At 48.5% G+C, this 20,282-nt stretch overlaps 1 protein-coding gene across 6 annotated transcripts in view; it reads right to left on the bottom strand.

The window, feature by feature from the left end:
* CNOT4 (CCR4-NOT transcription complex subunit 4) overlaps positions 1–20,282 on the bottom strand; it is a 1,427,191-nt gene that overhangs the window by 981,629 nt on the left and 425,280 nt on the right. The window lies entirely within an intron of this gene.

Below are 20,282 nucleotides of genomic sequence, written 5' to 3'. Positions count from 1 at the left end.
TGATGCAGGCCGCGATCCACCGAGAAATAGTTGCCTTAGACGCCTGCTTACCATTAGGGTTGCCGAAGGTCACAAAAAGTTAAGAACTCCTAAACTCATAAGTCCTGTCAAGGTAGAACTTAAGAGCCCTTCTGACATCAAGACAGTCCAGAACCCTTTCAGCCTCTGAGGCAGGGTTCGGAAAAAAGACGGGTAGGGAGATCGACTGATTCAGATGGAATTCAATTATTACCTTCGGTAGAAAGGCCGAGTTTGTCCGTAGGACTACCTTGTCCTTGTGAAAGGCCAAGAAAGGATGCTCCACTGACAAGGCCTGGAGCTCATTCACTCTCCTCGCTGACGTAACAGCGACCAGAAAGGACACTTTCCAGGATAGGTACTTGAGGTCTACCGTGGCCATTGGTTCAAAAGGTTTATGGCACAGCGCCGTCAGGACTACATTTAGGTCTCACGGCGGGTGCAGACTACGAACCGGAGGGTAGAGGTGTGTCAAGCCTGCAAAATGCCTCTTAACCACTGGGTTACTCAGAGAATAAGAGCATTGGTCTGTAGAAAGATAAGCGGAAACCGCTGAAAGGTAAGTTCTGCATGACAGAACGTGAACACCCGACTCTGCAAGGGAGGACACGAAGGACAGCACTGTGTCAATCGTAGCCACCCTTGGATCCAACTGCTCTTCCAAACGCCAATGACAGAACCTGAGCCATTTACTCCTGTATTGGGATCTGGTCGAGGGTTTCCTGGCTGCCTGGATAATACGCATGTTATCCGTAGACAAGTCCAAATGCTCTAAAGACTTGAACCAGGCACCATGCCGCCAAGCTGAGCAATTGTGGGGAGGGGTGCCACATCTGCTGTTCCCCTTGATGAAGAAGATCGGGGGTCACTGGTAACCTGATAGGCGGATACACCGACAGGTGTTGAAGTGCTGAGAACTAAAACCTGGCCGGCCACCACAGGGCTATGAGCAGAAGGGAACAGTTCACCGAGTTCTTCAGCTTCCAAATTGCTCGATGGACTAGAGGCAGAGGCGGGAAGGTGTAAGCTCTCATGTTGTGCTATGGAATCTCGAGCGCATACCCCAGAGAGGAGGCTCCCAGCCCCCCTCTGGAAGCATACTGAGGAAGCTCTTGTTCACCGCCGTAGAGAAGAGGTCCACCTCCGGTGTGCCCCAACGCAAGAAATTCCATGAGAGGACCTCCGCCTTCAACTCCCACCTCGTAGCTGACCGCTGTCCGCGGGCTGAAGGCATCCGCTGTGACATTCAGCTGGCCCGGGATGTGCACTGCAAACAACCAAACACCATGAAGCACGGCCCACTCCCATATCTGGAGTGACAGGTCCACAAGGAGAGGGGAGACTTTGTCCCCCCTTGCTTGTTGATGATATACATTGACACCACATTGTCCGTGTGTATGCGGACCACCTTGTTGGCAATGAGCGGTCTGAACACCCTGAGCCCTAGAAAGATCGCCAGAAGCGCCAAATGATTTATGTGCAGGAGCTTGTCCTGAGGCGACCAGAAGTCTGAAACCTGAAGGTCTAACATCGCACCACACCCCAGCAGGGAGGAGTCTGTCGTGATCGTCACTGTGGGGGCTGGGTCCTGAAACCCTGAACCCACCAACAGGTTGCTGAGAGATGACCACCAATCCAGGTCCACTCTCATGGAATCCGGAATCACTACCAGCTTGGAATCCGGGTCCACAGCCTGACGACAGGAACTCCTAAGAGCCACCTGGGTCAGTCTCATCTTGAGATGAGCAAGAGGAAGAGCCAACACGCACAAGGCCATGAGGCCCAGAATCCTCTGGAACCACCAGGCTGACATGTTCTCCGACTGCGCAAACATCTGACACGTCGCTAACAGATCTGCCATTCTGTCCCCGGTCAGGTACACTCTGCAGTCGATCGTGTTCCAGTGAAAACCCAGGAAAATCAGGTCCCGAGAGACCGTCATGGAAGATTTCCACCAGTTCACCGACAGCCCAAGATGGAACAGGAGGTGAAGGAGGCTGGAGATTGCCCGCTGCTGCCAGCGGACAAGGGCTGCGCAAGAGCCAGTCATCCAAATAAGGATACACATGGATACCCTGGAGACGAAAATAGGCCGCAATCACCGACATCTTTGTGAAGACATGCAGCGCCGAACTGAGGCCAAAAGGAAGCACTCGAAACTGAAAGTGCTCCTCTCCCAAAGAGAAGCGGAGGTATCTCCTATGTGGGTTCCAAATCAGGATATGCATGTACGCATCCTCAAGATTCACGACGCTGAGCCAATCGCACATCTGCAAAGAGGACCGTATCTGGCTGGACGTGATCATCTTGAATTTCTCTTGGGATACAAAAAGATTCAACTGGGAAAGGTCTAGGATGGTGCGCAGGCCAGCCTGGTTGGGTTTGGGCACCGTAAACAGCTGGGAGTAGAAGCCCTCCCCTCGTTCCCCAAGAGGAACGGGTTCCACAGCTCTGAGGTCCAGAAGTTTCTGAACCTCAGCTTTGAGGGAGGGCTAGCCAGATTGCTGAAAAGGAGGGTTGACAGGTGGGGTAGAGGTAAGCGGAAGCCCACCCGAGCGACTGACAAGACCCATCTGTCTTCTGTGATGGTCTGCCACACCTCCCAATGAGACGCAATGCGCCCTCCCACCAGGGTCTCGTGCGAGCGTGGAAAACCCTCATTTAGCAGGTCTATCGGCGGCGTCGCCACCTGAACCTGAGGAGGAGGCAGAGGAGCGGGAGAAAAACCATGTCTGTTGTCTACGGCGCCGACGTCATCACGCGTATAAATAAAATCGCGCAGCATCCGTTGCTAATTTCCATTTTGACGTTAACAGTTGTTTTACATTAATTGGTTATTGACCTTGAAGGAGCTTAAACTGCAACCACAAGAGAAGTATTACTGCAGGGATGGATGGGAGGAGCGATGAGTAATACGTTGGAGGAACATCCCATCGAAAGAACGTTACCAGGTAAGAAGTAACTTGTTCTTCTAAGGGATTGTATCCTCCGACGTATGCCTTATATTTGATAGACTCCCATAGCAGTGGTGTGTAATTGGAGGTGGTAGTAACCCATGTTTCTCTTTAGGAATTAAAAGAATGTAATACGGCTTTGCCAAACCTAGTCTCTTGACTAGAGGAGGAATCCAGGTTGTAAAATCTTGTGAATGTATGTGCAGACGACCATGTGGCAGCCGCACATATGTCTCGAACCGGAACTCCTCTTTGGAGGGCCGAAGAGGCTGCGATACCCCTGGTTGAATGAGCCCTAAAATTTTGAGGAGGCTCTTTCCCTGCTAGTTTGTAACATTGTAGAATGGCCAAAAAAATACATCTGGAAATGGTCTGTTTTGTTATCGGTAGTCCCAATTTGAGCCCTGAGCAACCCACGACCATTTGGTCTGCTTGCCTAATCCTAGTAAGTCTGCTGATATAAAACTTAAAGCCCGGCTTGGGTCCAGCCTATGTAGCCTTTCTTCCTCTTTCCCCAGTTGGGGAGGAGGATAGAATGAAGGTAAGGTAATTTTCTGAGTGATGTGGAATTCAGAAACCACCTTTGGAAGGAAATTAGGCTTCACCTGTAGGACAACTGTCTTTATGAAAAATTGTATGAGGGGGTTTACAAGATAGAGCTTGTAATTCGCTCACCCTTCTAGCAGATGTTAAAGCCACTAACAAGACAGTTTTAAGGGTGAGAAATCTTAGCGAACAAGAGTGCAGCGGTTGAAAGAAGTACCCATCAGGAAATGTAAGACTTAATTTAAGTCCCATAAAGGAACCTGGAAAGGCCTTGGAGGGTAGACAGTTAATCCCTTTAGAAATTGCATTACTAAGGGTAATTTGAAATACGATGGCTCCTCTGCAGTGCGCTTGAAGATCGATAGCGCTGCGAGGTAGCCCTTGATAGTGCCAACTTGAAGCCCTGAATTTGCCAAGTACAGTAGAAAGGATAACACCGTTGGTGTACCACATGAAAAGGGGTCGATATTCTCTTCTCTACACCAGCTGCAAAATTTGCAGCAATGGCAGCGGTATAAAGACTTTGTTGCTGGCCGTCTAGCCGAAAGCAACACCTCCACGACGTCATCAGGGAGATCCCAATCCTTGTATCTCAACCTTTCAGAAGCCAGGCGTGAAGGGTGAGGATTCTGATGTCTGGATGGAGAACCTGACCTCCCTTCTGTGAGAGAAGATTCTCCTTGAGTGGAAGACTAATTGGAGGGCAGAGGGACATGTCCAGAAGGTCCAGGTACCACATTCTCCTGGCCCAGTCTGGAGCAATTAGGATCATGGTCCTCCGGAATCTTCTCAACCTCCTGATTATTTGAGGAATGACAGGGACTGGTGGAAACGCGTACAGGAGTGGAAACTCCCAGTCCACTACGAACACGTCCCCTAGAGCTCCTCTCGGGGGAAATTTGTATTTTGTATTCGTTTTATTTGTAACACGCACCATCCGGCCCGGAGGCATCAGGGCGCAATTTAGACATGGTTACATAAGCATACAATTAAATATATTCAAAGCATTAAACAGTACATAGTATACAAGGCATACAGCAATATACATATTTACAGAAGGTAGATTAGAGCAGGAGTTTCCCAGGGCTGGTCCGGACATCATGGCTGATTGGAGAGCCAGGATTTGGTTTTAGCTTTGAAGGCACTAAAGCGTTCTTCGGATCGGATGGTGAGAGGGAAGGTATTCCAAAGCTTAGAGGCTAGAACGGGGAAGCTAGATCCACCCGCCTTTTGTTTGAACCTAGGGATGGTTAGGCAGTGGGTCTGAGCCGTTCTTTGCGGACGGGTGGGCGCATGTCGGGATAGCCGGCTACAGAGGTATGGTGGGGCTAGGTTAGCTAGGCATTTGTGGGTGAGGCCTAAGGCTTTCAGTGAAATTCTCTGTTTGACCGGTTGCCAGTGTAAGTTAGATCTAGATTCCAAGATGTGGTGGTTTCGTGGGATGTTTAGGGCTGCTCTGATAGCGTTATTCTGGGTAATGTGCAGTTTGTTCATATTCTCTTGGCTCGTTCCAAGGTAGAGGCCGCTCGCATAGTCAATTTTGGCCATGATAAGAGTTCTGGCCAGAGTGACCGCGTTGGGGGTGGTCAGGAATGGCCTGCAAGCTGCAACCAGTTTGCAGGTGTATGCTGAAGAGGATCTGACTGCATTTGTTTGTCTGGATAGGGTGGCGTCAAGATAGACACCTAGGGTTTTGGTATCTTTCGAGACTTGGATGGTGTTGCCATCGATGACAAATGATTGGTAGGATGGCTCAAGTTTACTAAGGCGTTGCGTAGTGCCCAAGATGAGGAGCTCAGTCTTGTCATCAGTGAGGCATAACTGGTGTTGTGCCATCCAAGCTTGAATAACCAAGTAGACCTCGTTCAAGGCCTTCGTGTCAGCCAGATAGTCACCAGTGATGGGAATAAGTATCTGGGTGTCGTCAGCATAGTTCGTATAGGACACACCCAGATAGTCAAGTATATCAAAAAGTGGTTTTGTAAAGACTTTATAGAGCGTTGGCGACACACAAGAGCCCTGGGGGACGCCGCAATGAATCGGGGAAGGATCTGCAGCTGCAGATTGAGAGAAGACCCGCATAGATCTATTACTCAAGAATGATTTCATCCAGGCCGTGGCTGAGGGTGAGAAATGGGCGGCCGAGTGAAGATGCTTGCATAGGATTTGGTGACTGACCAAGTCAAAGGCCGCAGAGAGGTCGAGTAGGAGTAATAAGGCAAGTTTGCCGTTGTCCTTTTAACACTTCGATTTGGGTTTTTAAGTCAAGTAGAGCTTTCTGTGTTCCGTGTTTGGGTCGGAAACCAGATTGTCTAAGGCCAAGAAGATTGTTGGCTTCCAAGTGCTCTTGGATTTGCAGGTATGCTGCACGGTCTAGGATTTTTAGCAGGAACGGGACAGTGGTGATGGGTCGGTAGTTGTTGGGTATGCTAGAGTCGAGGGAAGGTTTTTTTGAGCAAGGGGATCACCCAAGCATCCTTAAGGTTGTCGGGGACAGTTCCTGTTTTGAAGGATGCGTTGATGAAGGATGTGATAAATGGGGCCAGGTCGTGGGTGGATTCCTTAATAATTTGGAAAGGGCAGGGGTCGCCCTGGCAGTTGGACGGTTTGATCAACAGGATAATGTTTTCTACCTCCGCAATGGTGAGCGGTGAGAAGGCAAATCGTTGGCAGTTGGGGACGTCAGGAGGGAGGGCCCCTGCTTAGATGGGAGGGCGATTGTCCAGTTTCAGGCTGGCATGTTTGGCTGTGATTTTAGATTGAAGCATAGTGATTTTATTCAGTAACGCTGCCTGAATGTTGGCAAACCATTTGCTGTCTTTAATGCAGGTGTCAGGAGGAGTAACGTGGGGTAGCAAGCTCTTTTAAAATCTTAAATAGTTCCTTGGAGTTGGAATCAGCATGCAGGATGCGATTGAGGGATTCTTTTTTGCCTCTATAATGGCTGCTTTGTAAGTGAGCAAGGCCAGGAGGAAGCCGTCTTTATGCACGTCAGAAGGGTGACTTTTCCATCGGTTTTCGGCGCAGCGTTTGGTTTTACGGAGTATTCTTAGCTGTGGGGTGAACCAAGAGTTAACGTGAGCACGTGGTTTGGCCTTCCTCAGTTTGATGGGGGCCAAAGAATCTATAGCTGTCAGCATGCTGCAGTTATAGATGTCAGCTAAGGCAGTCCCTTGAACAAAACAGATCGCACTTCCTCTTGGTACTGGTGGCGAACAGATCCACTTGAGGGGTTCCCCAAAGGGCGAAGATCTCCTGAAGGACTTCCTGAGCTAGTTCCCACTCGTGAGAGACTGTGCCCTGCCTGCTCAGAGCGTCCGCCGTCAAGTTCTTCTCTCCGGCTAGTTGAACTGCCGATAGCGAGATTCCTTCCTGAATTGCCGAAAACCAGAGCTGCATTGCCTCTATGCACAGTGGCAGTGATCCTACGCCTCCTCTTTTGTTGAGGTAGTGCATGGCCACTGTGTTGTCCGTCATTATCAGGACATTTTTCCCCTGTACAGGTGGCAGAAAAGCCTTCAGCGCTAGTCTGATTGCTCTCATCTGTAACAGGTTGATATGTAGTCTGGACTCCGATGGAGACCAACGACCGCTGATGGTCAAGTCGTTGGTATGGGCTCCCCACCCTGTGAGTGAGGCATCTGTGACTACTGTTATCTCCGGCCATGGTTGCCAAAACAGTTCAAGATGTTTTTCTGGCAGGCCCACCACTGAAGGTCTCGAACAAGGTCCACCTTGTCCGGAACCTGAAGGAGGTCAGTCATTCTCCCTGAGAATTACAACCACCGAGTTCTCAGTGCCCACTGAAGAGATCTCATTCTCAGGCGAGCCTCTGGCACAAGGAAGATGCAAGATGCCATGAGGCCTAGCAACCTCAAAAATGAAGGCTGGGAGACGTTGGGAATTTTGAAACTTGGTGACCATCTGCAGAATATCTTGAGCCCTCACCTCTGGTGGCGAGGCTTTTCCCAGGGAAGTGTCCAGGACCGCTCCAATGAACTGGAGTCTCTGTGATGGTATCATCTGTGACTTCTTTAAATTGAGGGAGAAGCCCAGTTTGTGAAGGAAGTGGCAGACATAATCTAGCTGAATCTGAGCTTGTTCCGGAGATACAACTCTGACCAGCCAATCGTCCAGGTAGGGGTAGACATGAATCCCTTCCCTCCTTAGACTCACAGCCCCTACCGACATTAGCTTGGTGAAGACCCTCGGGGCGGAGGTCAGCCCAAATGGCAGAACTCGAAATTGATAATGAGAGCCGCCAATTGCGAACCTCAGGTATCTCCTGTGTTTGAGGTGGATTGGCACATGAAAGCTTCCTGGAGGTCCAGAGATACCAGCCAGTCCTGGAGCTGGAGGGCCTGAAGGATCTGAGAGCGTGTTACCATCTTGAACTCGTCCTTCCTGAGGAACTTGTTCAATTCTCGTAAGTCCAAGATAGGTCTCAGTCCTCCATCTTTCTTCATTATGAGAAAGTAGGGGGGAGTACCAGCCCTTGTTCCTCTCCGCTATAGGTACCTGTTCTATGGCACCTTTCTCTAGCAGGTCTTCAATTTCCTGCAAGAGGAGCAGCTCTGGAACTTTCAGAGAGCTGTTCCCCGGTGGATGACTGAGGGATGCATAGAAAGGGCAGGCAGTAACCTTGGGCAACTGTCTCCAATGCCCTAGCATCTGATGTAATAGCCTGCCATTCCGCCAGATGTTGAGTTAACCTGCCCCCCTACTGGTGTCTTGTGAGGAGAGTCCTCAGAGCGGTTTAGAGGCGGCTGATCCAGATGTCAAGGGTAAAGAGGCACCTGCTGCTGCTGCGGCTTTTGTATTTTTAACCCGTCCACCTCAGTGAATTTTTTTCTGACCCCTTTAAACCGGCTGTCCTCTGCCTCTTCGAATGCGGAACAGAAGCGAAAGGACTTCCTGAGGGGCGATATGGTGTCTGACGGATTGCAGCTCCCAGAGATTTTGCTGCTGCCTTTGATGTTTGAAGCTTTTCTAAACGGTCATCCGCCTTCTTACAAAACAAGGAAGAGCCGTCAAAGGGCATATTCAAGAGTCTGCTTTGCACATCTGGAGCAAAACCAGACTTCCTCAACCAAGCAAATCTCCTGGTTGTTGTACTTGCCGCCATGGCCCTGCTGATGCTGTCCACAGAATCGATGCCATTTTCAAGGGATTTGCACATTGCGTCTTTACCATCCTTAATGATGTTTAGAAACGCTTACCTTTCTTCTCCCTCCGTGAGGCAGTCAGCCGCTGATGAAGCACACTCCCAAAGTGTGTGGCTGAACCTTGTGAGCGTACAAGTAGCATTGATGGATTTCAACGCCATGCTACATGCAGAAAATACTTTTTTGGCCATAGAGTCATATCTCTTGTCATCCCTGTCCTGTGGAACAGTAGGGTAAGCCGATTTACTACCTGATGAAGTGGCTGCCTGCACAACCAGACTCTCCATGGTTGGGTGTCTGGATAAATATTCAGGGTCAGAAGTAGACCACCTATACTTGGCTGATAATTTTTTGTTAACCGCCGGGATAACCTCAGGGGTTTCCCAGTTTGCCAATATTTTCCTTTGCAATGCTGCATGAAATGGCACCACAGGATCCTCCTGTGGACCTTTAACCAAAATATCTGTGAGGTTGTCTTGCTGAAAAGCAGGTGAGGGTGTAGACCACCCCATAAACTCTATTATCCTTGCCATCAAGGATCTATAAGGGGTTTCGGCATGTTCCCTGGGTCTGGTTTGGCAAATTCCACTTCTGGGGAAGTGTCCAACCCACTTGCTTCATGTGAGGATCCTTGGAGGTCCTTAAACCTACTTTCCTCAAAGGTAAATTCCTTTGGTACAGGAGTTGCAGATCCCTGCAACTAAAAAGGTCTCTCCTGATGCAAATTCTCCCCTTCTTCATAAATAGATGTGAAAGCTCTGGAATGATCAGATCTTGGAAATTGAATAAATCCCATTTCCAGACCAGAAGGGGCCAAATTCGTCATAATTGGCTGAGAAAACGTTGACGTCGTCGACGTGAACGTAAAGGCTTCGTAGGCATCGAAAAAGGCGTCGAGAAAGTTGGTAGAGGCCTCGAGGAACTCGAGAGTATCGGAATTCTACTCGAGGTTGTCGACGACATTCTCGTGATCGAGGCTCTGGGTATGGCCACTGGCTGTGGGGTGGACGTGGGTTTGTCCTTTCTCGGCGTCGAATCGACTGACCTGTGCGTCGAAGAACCCTTTGATAATGGCGTTGAAGACGCCGATCTATGCGTCGAAGGGATCTTCGGCGACGGCGAAGACGCGACCTTGCCTTTACTCGAGCGTTTGTGACACTCTCGAGTAGCTTCTTTCGCCAGGTGCTGCGACTCGCGGCGTTTTCATTTTTCGGGTCTTTCACCCAGGGTATCACCCTCTGCAATCTTTGAGGGGGTCGAGGCCGCTTTCTTGTAGACGCTAAGCATCTTTTTCCTGAATTCCTCCCACTCAGCCTGAGAGCTATGTTTTGTGGGGCAGGAGACCCTTTTCGGGGAAACGCAAGAAGACGAGGAAGAGGATCTTCGACGTCTCTTTTTTGAATGCTTAGATCTCGAAGAGTGATGGGAACTGCTTCGAGATCTAGAACGAGAATGTCTTTTGTTATGGCGAGGAGACGAAAGTCTCAACTCCGCCGAGGAATCTTTTGAAGAAGTTTTAACTGCCTTACCTCTCTCAAGCTTCCCCTTACGCTCCTTCAAGGCTTTCGCCGTCATGGACATGCAGTCCTCGCACTCCGAACAGTGGTGCTCGACTCCCAGGCACCACAAACAGATCCTCTGAGGATCCGTCAACGACATTTTCTTTCCACAGTCTCGACATTTTTTGAAGCCGGACCGTGGAGTCGTCGGTTTGGATGAGGAAGCCATAGAGTACGAGTCGGTATTCACGAGGAATAATTAAGTATATTTGACTGAAGAACTGAGCAACGATATTCCGAGGCCCCACGAAGCACGGAAAAATGAAACTGAGCAACGGACACTGCGCAAGTATTTATACGCGTGATGACGTCGGCACCGATATGGAGGCTGTCGAGGTACATCGGCTCGAGGGGTGTCGATGCACAGCGCCCTCTACTGGAAAAAAAATTCCGAGGCCAGCAAGCTGGTGATGATCTATCAAAGATAGGTAATAGGTCGGAGGACGCAATACCTTCGAAATGCTCATTTGCATTTCATCACTGAAAAGGTTACGAACGCCTTGTCCGAAAAAGGTCCCTTAAATGAGTCATCTATAAATCGCTTCCAATATAAAAACTAAGCGGCCGGGAGCTTCTGATGGGCCACTGGTTGCAGGCGCTATAGAGAGCCACAGGAGGTTTGGCAGTGACACTGTGGCCTCGTACATGGAAGCCTGACACAGCTTTCCTTTTAAAGTCGACAAGTAGCTGACACTTTTCAGCTCTCCTCCCAAACAGACACTGAAAAATACGTTAAACCATTTTATGTAAATACAACTATTTGTCAGAGGTTATGGGCTATTTGGAGGAATTGTAGCCAATTTTAAGACTTGAATTAGCAACCACAAAAATGGTTCAAATCTGTCTACAATACTGTGTAGGCATACTCATATGTTCTGTGGTGCGTATATTTTGTTTGCTTACTCCTGCCGGGCCAGAGAAGGGATGGGGCTGTTCTGACATAGGATTATTTTCCTGTTCCCACAGGTATTCTTTGGGAAATTTGGTTCTTCATAATTAGTTATCCCACCTTTTATTCACACTTAATGAGGATATTCATATGCATGTTCCCCACATTTAGAATCCAGCATTCTTGCTTATTGCATTTAGCTTCATAAGGTATGAAGGTATCTGTTTCATGCTTGGTTGGGGCTCTCTGCACCTCCCACTTGGGGTTAGTTGGTTATTACATGGTTTGCATGTGTTTCAGGGCAGGTTGTGCACACAGGCAGTGGATAGGTTTTGGATTGCCAATCTGACAGGAGTATTATTTTGACTGTATATGGTTCAAATAGTTTGCTTTTGTTATACAGTACACACAAGGTGCAGTCACTTACTGGTCTTTGCATAGAAATTCCACGCCTCCGGTGAAGGTGGATATTACATTTTTGACATTGTTGAATATTGTGCCTTAAGTACTAGTACATGTGTAAACTGGGTCTTATTTTGTCTTTTCTGTGTACATCTACAGAAGTCCACTCCTGAAGAAGGGGTTTATTACCCCGAAACGAGTTGAGTTCTTTGAACTGCATCTGAAAGAATGTCATTACTGCAACAAAACAAGGGGCCTATGACATCACTGTATAGGCATACTCATTCTATGTTCTGTGAACGAATTTACAGTACCTACTGTTTAGATTAAATTCTTCCCGACGTGTGAAAAGATTGACTGTTCATCAGTATCTGGGTGTGCAGGGGACAGGAGTTTCTGAAGCTTTGGACACAAGTATGTTCCAACTGTTTGTACACAAATGGAGGCTGTGGCTTGCTTGTACTTAGAGATTGTGAAAAAGAAAAATTCTTTGTGTAAAGTTTTTCCGAGTGAACATTAGTGAATGTTTTGAAACTGTGGTAGAATAAGCAAGTGTACGACTGTTTATATCCCAGTTTTCCGAGGGATTGGCTTTTTTACGGTAACATGGCGTATACTGCAGTTATGGGCTTTGGGTGATCAGTTTTACATTTGGCACTCCTGCACACTTGTTTAAATAAGATTAAACACTAAACACATCTGGCCCTTATAGATTTCTCTCATGCTTTTGATACCATTGACCGGGGTATTCTCTGGAAAAAACGAAGAGCATGGAATTGTCCCACAAGTCTTGCCAAAGCCATTAGGGAACTACACTCTAACACAAACATCAGAATTCGGCTTCACCGACAGGGGACTCTTTCAAAGTCTATAGAAACATTCAAGGGCGTTAAACAGGGCTGTCCACTGGCCGCTGTCATCTTTAATCTGTTTCCATCTAACGTCGGTGAAGCCCTTAGTGAAGTTCCCTCCTTTCCACCAAAGATGAACGGCACCCACGTAAGTTGGCTTCTTTACGCGGATGTTCTCATACTTTTAGACATGACTTCTATCGGACTACAACACAAACTGGACGCACTGGAAGCATACGTGCGCCGAAATGGTCTGCAAATTAACAAACAAAAAAGTGTGAGACACTAACATTTCAAAATCTACGGACTATGAAGAAAACTCAGAAGAAACAAAACTGGTTTATTGAAAAGACAAAGTTAAACACTGTATGTGACACAAGATACTTGGGCATGAGAATAAGCTCAAACAAAGATGATGCACCTTGGGCAGACTTAGCGAAATCGAAATGCCGACAATTGGCGTGCCAAGCACTGATCATTAATAGGCATAAAACCCATGATTGCATTTTACCAACAAAAAGCTGTTCCAGCGTTAATTTATGGGGCTGAAAATGCACTGAGCTGTTCCCATAATCTCTGGAACACTTTGGAAAACATCTTGTGGCACGTCAACAGTCTGCATTAGATATGAACTGGGGCCAATATCAATGCACGCTAGAGTGAGCTTGAATTTACTATGTCTCTTCAGGAAAAGCACTGTAACTACACCAGCCTTACAGTACGAGACACTACAATTTAAGAAGGAACATTTTAGTACTACCTTATCAATGTGCAACAAATACTGCACTGAGATGCTGGAATTGTATGACATCAAGCTATCAATGCTGATAGAAAATCCAGTTCTAGCCAAGAACAAAGTGTGGAGTATGGATTTGCATCTAACATGCGAACAAAGACGAAACACTAGAATGATGGTTGATGTACCAGGAGAGGCTAGAGCACATGGGAACCTTCAAGTTTACCTGACTCAATTCCCAGATCCCTCCGCCAGAACCACATACTTGAGGTTTAGACTGAATCCAATGGACACCAAAGAACGTCGAAATCTACACAACTCAAACAGAGTCTCTTTGCTGTTTCTGCAAATCTTGTACAGAGACACAAACATCTAACTCTTTTTTTGCCCTAACCTACGCACACTGAGATCTCGAACTCTTGGTCTTGCATTTGTGAAATTGCAGACCCTATGTGCCGTGGAATGGTGGGAATGGATGTTTGAAGGATCAAACCGTACACTCATGTTCGCCTTAACATTCCTGGATGAATTAAACAAACGTTTGAAATAAAGTGAAACCGACATGGAAATAGTACCTATTGAATCCTGTACTTAAGGACCACTTGAAGTGGTATTCATGTCGGACCTCTGCGTAACAATGCGAGCCCTCACGCAGCAAGAATGATCAGCCTAAAGAAAGGGCGTATATTAAGATAAAGGGGAGATAGTGTTGTGAATTGTTTGGCTTGTCTTTTTTTGATTTTTTAAAGGTTTGTAAAAACCGCATAAAAAATAAATTATATATTTGTGTGCCTGTGACTTTTTGTGCTTGCCACTTTGCGGATTATAGAGCTAGCTCTCCCCTTCCCCAGTTTCCCTTCCCTGCCCGCCTGACCCCAGATTGGGCATACACCCTACATAATTGATCTCAGTAGGTCAGCCTGCTGTGGCTAAGGGCCCCGGGGCAAAGGGCAGCTCCCAGAGTAGCAGCTCCAGAGGGTTTTTGCTGGTGTTCACTGTGGGAGCATGCAGTGCAACCGTCAACCAGCAGCGACCAACAAGGTAAGAATGTTGCAGGTAAGGGGGTGGGAGGGGGGGGGGAGGAACAGCCCCTACCGCTCCCCATTTAACAGTCCCTCCTCTCTTAATACTTCTATTATGTAATTCCGCAGTCTGCTACACTTGGCAGTTGTATGTTATGCTTATCCGGCATTGGTGAATTGTCTTTAATTAGCCCGGGGGGGGGTGGGGTAAGGGGGATAGGGGGAGGGGTTCCCTCTTTTCTAGGAAAAGAGGAATCTGTGCGCTTGCATTTGCTTCTGTGTGTAAAAATTGGCTTCCCTCTATCCAGGTTCTTCCTGCTGTCCTGATAACGTGCTTCTAGGTGTCATCCTTTTTGTTATATGATGTAACGGTTCTATGTCATTTTACCAACAGTTTTTTCAATGGATTTTCTTTCAGTAAAAATACCATTGAAAAAACTACTATTGGCAAAAGGACGCTTCCACTTCCTGGACTTTTGACTCTAGATTGTTGCATTGTTGTTGGTTGTGGTTGGTTTTGTGCTCTACAGTCTCTCCTACCCTTCCTTCTCTCTGCACTCTCCCTGAATGATGCTCTCAATCTCCCCCATCTTCTCTAATTGCTATTCTATCACCTATCCCTCTAGCCAAGTCTGGAAGGAAAAAGTAGAAGGATCTCCTGGTTTCCAATCCAGGCCTTCCCATCGCAGACACCTAGGTCAACGCTTCTTCCAGGCAGACTTCACAGACATCCTCTTTGTCGTTCCTTCTCTGGATTCCCCATATGGTCTCTGTGCTCTCCCCTTTCCTTTCCCATTAATGGTGGCACATACTGGGAGGTACTCTTGGCATCCTTCCTGTCCTCTAGGGTCCTCATTAATGTCTACCTAAATGGCACCATCATGGTCCAGGGCTCCAAGTCCAAAAACCTTCTTGATTGGCATATTGCATCTCTCATCAACTGCCTCTTCTCCTCTGCCACACCTCTGCCACCTCCAACAGGTGTACCACACTCCTGTACTCCTCCTCAGAACAACTTCAAAAGTGGCAACCTGCTCCACATAGCTACCCTAAACTATTGCTCTGCCGTCAAACACTCCTCTGACATCAGCCACGTCCTTTAAGATCTCTACCTTCACGTCCTCACTCTCACCGAGACCTGTTTCACTGCGAGCATTGTCATAAATTTCCTCCTCAAGTGAGTGCCAGTTGCTGCTTTGCCGCCACCTTCACTCCCCCTTCTGCTCCTGCCACTGCCTCATTCCAAAAGCCCTTACTAACCAACTCTCCATCTCCAACACTCTGGACATCCTTGCTCGGTCATGATGATCCACATGAAGCCTGCCTCCAAGTGCAACTCCTGGTATGACTCCAACACGGCTGCTCTGAAACGCAAGGGCTGAGCAGATGTGCAAATCCTCTGACAAACAGACCCTGCCGTATGCTCCAAAGGCAATACAGACTCTCCCATCTGCTCGAAGAAGAGGGCCTATATCCAAGCACGCATCTTTGCGGCCAATACCACGGCTGAACGTTTCAGAATCTGCAAGAAACTCGCCAACCCTACTGCAGTCTCCACTTCGCCATTGCACCTCTCTGGCCTCTCACTTTATTACTAAAACTAAGGACATCTTTTCCTTTCTCTATTCTACACCCTTCTCCCTCACCTGCTCTCAGGCCTCCCTTGCCCCCCCCCGTCCCTCCTACTCCACTCTTTCTCCCATAACACCTGATGAGGTTTCTAGAGATGTCTGCTCTATGAAGTCTCATCCAAACAGGTGATCCCCCCCTGCACCTCCAGAACTATTAACGACAACAGCCTTGGGCGATTTTTGCAATTACTCCTTTGCCTCAAGCACGCCCTTGTGCACCCTCTCCTCAAACAGCCTTCTACCTAACTTTCCTGCCTGGCAAACCTGCTGCCCTATCCTCCATTCCCCTTCCTGGGCAAACTCTTGGAGAAGCTGGCCATATCCCTGCTTATCCAAGACACACTTGGTTTTCTCCACAACCACCAGTCTGCCTTCAGAGCTGACAAAGGCACGGCAACTGCTTTCTAATCTCGATTCCAGCTCTCCTTCAGCTCTCATCCTTCTTGACCTATCCTCTGCCTTTGACACGGTCAATCATGCCACCCTGATAAATCTGCTCTGATACCCTTGGCATCACAGACCCGGCTCTGGACTGGTTGACCTCCTTCCTCTCGGACTGACATTCCCAAGTTCAACTGTGCCCTTTTCTCTCAACCATCTCATTCTCCACCTGCGGTGTCCATCAAGGCTATCCTCTCGCCTTGGCTTTTCAACATCTACCTGGCCTTCAACGAATTCTGACAGGACTGCAAGACTCCTTGGCCTCAAACCCAGGGACCGCACCTCTCCAGCCCAAAAGTCTCTCCATTGGCTCCCAGATGCTGCAAGGATCAAGTTCAAAACATGCTTCATCATGCACAAGGCTTTCTGTAGCCATGGACCCCTCTACAACCAACTTTCATCCCCTAAATACCTCCCCGGTAGAGCCTTTCGGTCCTCTAGCTCTAACTTCATGCAGATCAGACGCATTTCCAAGCAGAAGGGGTGGTAGCTCTCGCCTCCGCAGATGCCTCCCTCTCAAATGGCCTCCCTGACCCTCATCCCCTTACGTTCCAGAAGCTTCTCAAGACATTCCTTTCCTCTTATTTCTTCAATCTCCCCCTCCCCTGCTAAGGTTCCCCTGTCTGCCTGGTTTCTTCAATGTCGGACAGGGCACCAGGCCCTCCCCCCCCTAATCCAGTCTACCCCTGCACTTGGTCTTCCCTGACCGATCCCCAACCCCCTCACCCATCTACCCCCAAACCAACCTCCCTCCCAACCTGCACTTGCCCTTCCGGGCCCCTCACCCATGCGCTAGCCTGTCTGGGTCTGCACCCTTGTAGCCCTTCCAACCCCTTACCTCGCACTTAGCTTGTGGAGCTTCCTTCCACCGCACACTCTGCTTTCCCGTGGCTCTGCCCACCTGGCCTTCACCTGGCACTCTTTCTCATTGGCCCTTCTGCCCTGTCTGGCACTCCTCTCCCATGCACTTGCACAATCCGAATGTCGCAAAGCCTAGTAGGATCGTATTTGTTTCGTCTTCTGTTTTTCCACACCCTCTTGCCTTGTTGCGCCCCGAAACACATTGTGTAAAGGCGCATTATAAATAACCACAAAATAAAGAAACTGTCAGGTGTCCTTGGACATGAACAAGAGATCTGAATCTAGACGGTAAATTAGTTAACTCATCTTGGTTAGTGTGTCCTACAGAGTTGACACCATTTCCCACACCAAATCACAAATCTCTTCCATTTATGAAAGTTGTGCATGTGTGTCATGAGAGGAGAGATGCCACAAGTTCCTCTATCAACACCAGTGTATCTACTGGTAAGCCTGGTGAGCTGAGCTTCATCACTGAGCCCTTTTGCATTGATTTCACACTACTGTCGTGAATATGGCAGCTGATGTAGCACATTGCTTTCAGATCAGCTGTTCAGCCAATCTAAGATGGCCGGCGCAATGCAGCCTCATATAAAGGCTTTGCCTCATTGCTAGGCAATTAGTTGCCTTTTTGAATTGCCCACCACCGCCAACAGGCGGCGCTGGCCTCTGGACTAAGGCCGTGTATAAGGCTCTGTTTGCCTCCGTTTGCCTCTTTTGGCCGAAGCGAGCCGTGGCACCTCTCTGAGGATTGACTTCATGTTTCAGCTGCCATCCCGCCGTACTCCCTAACGATTGTTGCAATTAACACAGCCCAACACATCACCGCCACACAGACTGCATATGGACCGAGCCTTGCTCTCACTGCGAGCAGACTGCACAACTGAATTAGCTGTAAGTACCCTGTTCTTACCACGTTCACTAAGATCCCAGCCACCTCCGGCACTCAGCGGCCACACTACCACACAGACATGGCAGTCCTATCCCTGCCGCAACTTCAACAAACAGCCCTTTGCCATTTTGATACTGGCTACATGCTCTAGCCAAATGCACACACCTGTACTGTTCAACCTGTACTCAGCACTTTGCCCATGCCTTAAGTGTATTTCATCACATTGTTCAGAGCAAGACTCCTATTGTCATGGTGCAGGCACCCAAAACCCTGAAACTGGTGGGGCCATCCCGAACTTTGGCCCCATTGGGTGCTTATCAGGCCCCAGCCAGGCTCACCTGGACTCAGTCCTGGTGCCGCTGGCGGCAGGCTCATAGAGGAGTTAGTGACATGGTCCATTAACTTGGCTCGGAGAGGCTGAACCATTCAGTTCAGGGTGTGGCCTGGAACGGCTTTACCTGAGAGAAGGGACACAGAGAAGGACTATTTTCTTGGAACTACTTGCAAGGCTATTTAAACCGCACCCAACAAGCTGAACACGCTTCGCGTTATTCTGCACGCCTGCAGCGTAACACCCACCGTGTCAGATCAGTTCTTGCTTCCTTCTGCCACGCCCATCCAGAGTCTTCCATCCATCAGCACCTGCGAACAGAGAATAACAGGAGTTAATTAAGCATCGAAGGCCTTTCCTGCAGTACGTCCATATCTCATCTCCTGCTTTCCCACGAACCACTGCATCTGCAGAACAGAACGAAAAGCACCCTCCCGGGTAGCTACTGACCTGATCGGCCGCTCCAGGAACTTCATCGGAAAGTTCTTCAATCAGCACCGCGCCGCAGCTCGACACCGCCACTCGGATCTTCTATTCTTCTTCCTGGACTCGTGCCGTACCTGCTGAACAGAAAAGGACGAACAGAAAAGGACAAACAGAAAAGGACAAACAGTTCAGTTGCACGTAGCAAAGGAAAGCTACAGAGGCAAACATTTGCACGCCCTGCACAGCACTATACTTACCGGCAGGAATCCTGAGCATCATTGTCAGGAGGGTCATCCATCATCCGAAGGTCGCTTAACGCCGCACCTATAAGGCAATAACGGACATTAGTTATCTTGAACAGACAGACTTAAAGGCAGTCATTCCAAGCAGTTATTGGTATAGAGACATACCTGTTTACTCCCCGGACTTCTACTTCAGCAACTTCCTTCGGGTAAGCGACGCAACTCGATCCAGGAAAGACTGAACGGCGCCCCTGCCAGAGTGTGCAGGACGGAGAACTCACCCACTAAAAAACAGAGATGAGCCAGAAGAAGTAAAGGATAGACCGGAAGGAGGTGAAACCACTGACCAGCTCCCTTCAGTAGCTAATATCTTGTTTTGACCTGCAGGCCAACATCTCCTGAAGCAAGGACTAAAGGGAGACCCAAGCTAGCATCACCAGCCAAGCAGAGCAGCATCAGGACAGACAACACCCTACGCACACGAGCATGCCCCCGTGGAGACCAGTTGAGCGTGACACCTATGCCTCAGATAACTGATCCAGCCTTGTTAGCTGCGGCACTACAGATGTCCCACATACTTTGCATTACGCACTAGCCATTTGTTTAAAGTGACTCTAGCCTATTGTGCATGTGTGAACAGCCTACTGTATTAAGGTGAACTACCCATTGATAGTGCCCTGTTGAATATCATACCTTACCGAAGCGAACTAGTCTATTATGCCATTGTGAGTGAGCAGAAGACATGCATTACTTAGCGCAATAGCATTTCTGATGATTGTATCTGCTTAGATTCAAATGCTGTGCATATGGTCCGACATCCAAAGGTAACCGCAAAGTATTGCATCTGGTCTTTTGGGACGGGGACATATGCGTGTCCGTAACGTCATCCCTATCGTGACGTGTAGTGTACCCAAAATCCCTCACGCGCCGAGGTCCCTCCGATTGTATTTTTTCTGCCATGAGGGTGCCCAAGGCTATAGTGAGTGAGTACATAAAGAAAGTAGTAAGACGTCCATGTTCCTTCCACCCCGAGCGGGGAGGTAGGGAGGGCGCATGTAAATCTAAGCAGATACAATCATCAGAAATGCCATTACGGCAAGTAATGCATGTCTTCTGATGCTTGTTAATCTGCTTAGAGCCACATACTGTGCATAGACTAGCGAGCAGTACCCGGAGTTGGAGGTGGGTTGTGAGAAGGAACAGTAGAGAAAAGATGTCTTAATACTGCTTGTCCCACCTGAGAATCAGACCTAGAATGAGTGTCTAGGCAATAGTGTTTTGTAAAGGTGTGTACAGAACTCCAGGTTGCCGCTTTGCAA

This window comes from Ambystoma mexicanum, chromosome 12 (genome assembly GCF_040938575.1).
Source record: "Ambystoma mexicanum isolate Mex_15411 chromosome 12, UKY_AmexF1_1, whole genome shotgun sequence".
Taxonomy (NCBI): Eukaryota; Metazoa; Chordata; class Amphibia; order Caudata; family Ambystomatidae; genus Ambystoma; species Ambystoma mexicanum.
Note: the sequence above shows the minus strand (reverse complement) of the source record. Positions and strands in the feature narration are given on the sequence as shown.